The sequence below is a fragment of the Larimichthys crocea genome, chromosome I, assembly GCF_000972845.2.
Source record: "Larimichthys crocea isolate SSNF chromosome I, L_crocea_2.0, whole genome shotgun sequence".
Classification (NCBI taxonomy): Eukaryota; Metazoa; Chordata; class Actinopteri; family Sciaenidae; genus Larimichthys; species Larimichthys crocea.
In genome coordinates, this window is record NC_040011.1 from 21,298,887 (window position 1) to 21,304,370 (window position 5,484).

The 5,484-nt window shown below is 46.1% G+C and overlaps 1 pseudogene; it reads left to right on the top strand.

The window, feature by feature from the left end:
• Window positions 1-405: 405 nt before the first annotated feature.
• Window positions 406-2,886, top strand: LOC113746002 (uncharacterized; annotated as a pseudogene).
• Window positions 2,887-5,484: the final 2,598 nt, after the last annotated feature.

Below are 5,484 nucleotides of genomic sequence, written 5' to 3' on the forward strand. Positions count from 1 at the left end.
TTTCTGTCTAAGATACTTGAGAAAGCTGTAGCTAATCAGCTGTGTGACTTTCTCCATAACAATAGTCTATTTGAGGATTTTCAGTCAGGATTTAGAGTGCATCATAGCACAGAGACCGCATTAGTCAAAGTTACAAATGACCTCCTAATGGCATCAGACAAAGGACTCATCTCTGTACTTGTCCTGTTAGATCTTAGTGCCGCATTTGACACCATTGACCATCAAATTCTTTTACAGAGACTGGAACATCAAATTGGCATCAAAGGAACCGCCCTAAGCTGGTTTAAGTCGTATTTCTTAGATCGATCTCAGTTTGTCAACGTCAGTGATGAATCCTCCATGCATACCAAAGTTTGTCATGGAGTCCCACAAGGTTCTGTACTAGGACCACTTCTATTTAGTTTATATATGCTTCCTTTAGGGAACATTATCAGGAATCATTTTTCATTGTTATGCTGACGACACCCAATTATATTTATCGATCAAGCCTGATGCAACCAATCAGTTAACTAAACTCCAAGCATGCCTTAAGGATATAAAAAGTTGGATGACCTACAATTTTCTGATTGAAATTTTCTTGTAATTGGACCCAAACACCTCAGAAACTCTCTTTCTAGAGACTTAGTTGCATTAGACGGGATCACCCTGGCCTCCAGCTCCACTGTAAAGAATCTTGGAGTTGTGTTTGATCAGGATTTGTCCTTTAACGTCCACATAAAACAAATTTCGAGGACTGCATTCTTCCACTTACGTAACATCGCTAAAATCAGACGCATTCTCTCTCAAGCGGATACAGAAAAACTAGTCCACGCATTTGTTACTTCTAGGCTGGACTATTGTAACTCTTATCAGGCTGCTCTAATAAGTCTCTTAGGACTTTGCAGTAATTCAGAATGCTGCTGCATGTGTTCTGACAGGAACCAAGATCAGAGATCACATCTCTCCCATTTTGGCTTCCTCTGCATTGCTACCTATTAAATCTAGAATAGATTTAAAATTCTTCTCCTTACTTACAAAGCTCGTCATGGTCAGGCACCCATCATATCTTAAAGAGCTCATAATACCTTACTACCCCCTCTAGAAACACTGCGCTTTCAGGATGCTGAGTTCCTTGTGGTCCATAAGTCTCCAAAAGTAGATTGGAGCCAGAGCTTTTAGCTATCAGGCTCCTCTTCTGTGGAACAAACTACCATTCTGGGTGCGGAGGCAGACACGGTCAACACTTTTAGAGTAGACTTAAGACTTTCCTTTGTGATAAAGCTTATAGTTAGGGCTGGCTCTGGTCATCCCTTGGTCATCCTGGCTCTGGCATTACGGAGAGCCTTCCTGTATGTTTTGAGATTATCTTGCCAGACTAGATGAGATTCTTCCAGTTTAGTGGCACGCCATTTGCGTTCAGATTTACGTGCCTCTTGCTTTAATTTACGAGTCTGCTGGCTATACCATGGTGCTAGCTTCTTTGTTTAATTATCTTCTTTTCAGAGGTGCAATAGAGTCTAGAATTGTCCGTAATGAGCATGTATACTATCACCAAGATGGTCTATTTGTGGGTGGCTAAAGGAAGTAGACAAGTCCTCTGTTACAGTTAGACAGGCATTGAATTCAATGTGAAGGAATCACTTCCTTAAATTTGGCTACAGCACTATCAGATAAACATCTGCTGTAGAAGCTTCTACACAAAGGCTTATAGTCCGGTAGAATGAACTCAAAGGTTATTAAAAAATGGTCAGACAGAAGAGGATTCTGTGAGAAGACTATTATATTATCATTTTCAATGCCATATGAAAGAACAAGATCAAGAGTATGGTTCAGACAATGAGTCGGTTTATTTACACTTTGACAAAAGCCAATTGAGTCTAATAGAGAGATAAACGCAGTACTAAGACTATCATTGTGGTTGTCCACATGAATGTTAAAATCACCTACAATAATTACTTTATCTGTTTTAAGGATCAAGCCTGATGCAAATTCTGCAAATTCAGATAAGAATTCAGAATAAGGACCTGGAGCTCGATATACAGTAACAAATAAAATTGGCTGCGAAGTTTACTTAGACCACATACTCATCTACTCCCCTGATTTAGATACACACACACACAAGGGCCACGTAGCCAAAGTACTCAAGCGACTTTTAGACCACCAACTGTTTGTCAAGGCAGAGAAAAGTGAGTTCCATGCCGACACCATCTCCTTCCTGGGCTTCATTGTAGCCCCTGGAATGGTGCAGATGGATCCGGCTAAAGTGAGCGCTGTGGCCAAATGGTCCACACCAGGTAGCCACAAAAAGGTCCAGCAGTTCCTCGGTTTTGCTAACTTTTATTGGTGGTTTATCCAAAACTCCAGCTCAATAGCTGCCCCGCTCCATGCACTCATCTCCCCCAAGGTGTGCTTCCAATGGTCAACAGAGGCAGAGTCCGCCTTCCAGAACCTCAAGCGCCGCTTCACCACAGCCCCCATCCTCACCATGCCCCATCATTCCATCCATGCATCTTTCCATGCCATGGATGGAAAGATGCATCCTTGTGCCTTCCTGTCTCGGCGGCTGTCCAAGGCGGAAAGAAACTATGACGTCGGCAACCGTGAGCTCCTTACTGTGAAGGTGGCGCTGGAAGAGTGGCAGCACTGGTTGGAGGGGGCCAGTCAGCCGTTTATTGTTTGGACGGACCACAAAAACCTGAAGTATATGAGAAAGGCCAAAAGACTAAATTCTCGCCAGGCCAGGTGGGCGTTTTTTTTTTTACATATTTTCTTTTTCCCTCTCCTACAGGCCGGACCTACAGTCCTCTTCTGTGGAACAAACTACCTTTCTGGGTTCGGGAGGCAGACACGGTCAACACCTTTAAGAATAGACTTAAGACTTTCCTTTTTGATAAAGCCTATAGTTAGGGCTGGCTCAGGTCATCCCTTAGTTATGCTGCCATAGGATTACACTGCCGGGGGACCCCACCGAGGGTTATGCCTAGCCAGGCACGGTATTGGTTGAAGATGCACACATCTCCCTTACCGAAAACTCTCTCTCTCTCTCTCTCTCTCTCTCTCTCTCTCTCTCTCTCTCTCTCTCTATCTCTATCTCTCTATATCTTTCTCTCTCTCTCTCTCTCTCTCTCTCTCTCTCTCTCTCTCTCTCTCTCTCTATATATATATATATATATCCATCTCTCTCTATATATATCTCTCTATATTTCTCTATATCTCACTCTCTCTATATATATATATCTATATCTCTATATCTCTCCATATCTCTCCATATCTCTCCATCTGTGGACATGTCTCATTAATGCATGTTACTAACCAAACTTCCCCGGAGTTTCTGTGCTCTGTCGTCCAGCAGGTTCTCGTGGATCGTGGCTGCTGCTGTGATCCTGCATGACGCCCACTACATATATTATTACTGTCATTATTACTACCATATCTATTACTGTAATCATTTTTATCATTCATTATAATTCATTGTCATTTTATCAGTCATTGTACAATATGTTTGTGTTGATTTGTCCTGTACACGTGACATCCATTGCACGTCTGTCCGTCCTGGGAGAGGGATCCCTCCTCTGTGGCTCTTCCTGAGGTTTCTTCCACACTTTTTTCCCTGTTAAAGGGTTTTTGTGGGCAAGTTTTTCCTCACTCGAACCGAGGGTCTAAGGACAGAGGGTGTCACTCCCTGTACAGATTGTAAAGCCCTCTGAGGCAAATGTACTTTGTGACTTTGGGCTATACAAATAAAATTGATTTGATTTGATTTTACCATGTTCGCCATCTCCTGGTGGTTCTGGTGGCCGTCCATGGAAACGGAGGTTCGGGAGTACGTGGAGGCTTGCTCGGTCTGCGCCCGCAATAAGACGTCCACCGGTTCAAGCATGGGACTTTTGCATCCGCTTCCCATCCCCTCCAGACCGTGGGCAGATATCTCCTTGGACTTCGTCACGGGGCTCCCGACATCACAAGGTAACACTACTGTCCTAACTGTGGTGGACAGATTCTCAAAGATGGCTAGGTTTATTGCTCTGCCTAAGCTACCCTCGGCCAAAGAAACTAAAGAGATCATGATCAACCACGTCTTCAGAATTCACGGTTTTCCCAAAGACATTGTATCGGACCGGGGGCCCCAGTTTGTATCCCGGTTCTGGAGGGAATTCTGCCGGCTCATCGGTGCCAAAGCCAGCCTGACCTCAGGATACCACCCAGAGGTGAACGGCCAGACCGAGCACCTCAACCAACAGCTGGAAACCGGCCTCCGGTGTCTAGTGTCGCAGAACCCAGCCACATGGAGCAAGCACCTGGTCTGGGTAGAGTATGCGCACAACTCCCTGCCCACCTCAGCTACTGGCCTTTCCCCTTTCATGTATGTCTATGGCTATCAACCACCTGTGTTTTCAGACAATGAACCAGAGGCGTCAGTGCCCTCCGTCCAAGCTCAGATCCGCCGCTGCCGCCGCATCTGGGCAGCCTCCGTCAGGTACTCATCCGCCAAGGGGACCGGGTCAAAAGGGCCACGGACCGGCGAAGACGACCCGCTCCGGCGTACCAGCCTGGCCAGAGGGTGTGGCTCCCAGCCAATAACCTCCACCTCAAGGCCCTCTCAAAGAAACTGGCACCGCGCTTCGTAGGTGCGTTTCCCATCACCAAAGTTATCGGACCTGCAGCGGTTCTCCTTCGTCTGCCCCGGTCTCTCCGTGTCCACCCTACGTTCCATGTAAGTCAGGTCAAACCGGTCAAGGTGAGCCCCATGGTCCCGGCCCTCCCACCCCCTCCTCCCCATGAGGTAGTGGACGGGGGTCCGGTCTACAGGGTCAAGAAGTTACTGGCTGTGCGCAACCGGGGCCGGGGCAGGCAGTTCCTGATGGACTGGGAGGGGTACGGCCCGGAGGAGCGACAATGGGTCCCTTCACAGCGCATTATGGACCACAGCCTCATAGATGACTTTTATAGAGACCACCCTGACCAGCCTGGGCCGTCAGGAGTCGGCCCTAGAGGGAGGGGTACTCACACCGCGGTGAGGTCAAGTTGGGTTTTTGTTATGTCTCGTCATTTCCTGTTTTATTTTGATATTTACCTGCCCTCTCGTTTCAGGTCACTTGCCCTTCCTCATGTGTCACCGGTCTGATTGTCTTCCCCGCCCTGATTGTTTCCACCTGTTCCCCATTACCCTGTGTATATATTGTCTGCATCTCCCTTTGTCTTGTGCCAAAGTGTTTCTTCCTATGATTGATCACCTAAGCCTTCCTTCTTGCCTGTCCACAGCTTTAGCCTTGTTGCGTGAGTGTTCCTCGATTGAGTGATTTTTTATTTTTTTTGTAAATTTATTAGTATAGCTTTGTGTGTTAATCTGCTGAATTTGTACCACTCCGTGTTGTAGTTACACTTAATTGTTTACTTCTTTAACCCTAACCAAACAATCATCTCTCAGGTGCACACACAAGTTAACAACCTGATAAGGGTCCTCGGGTAGATGCAGATGTAATTCGACCATGAAATCAATGCAAA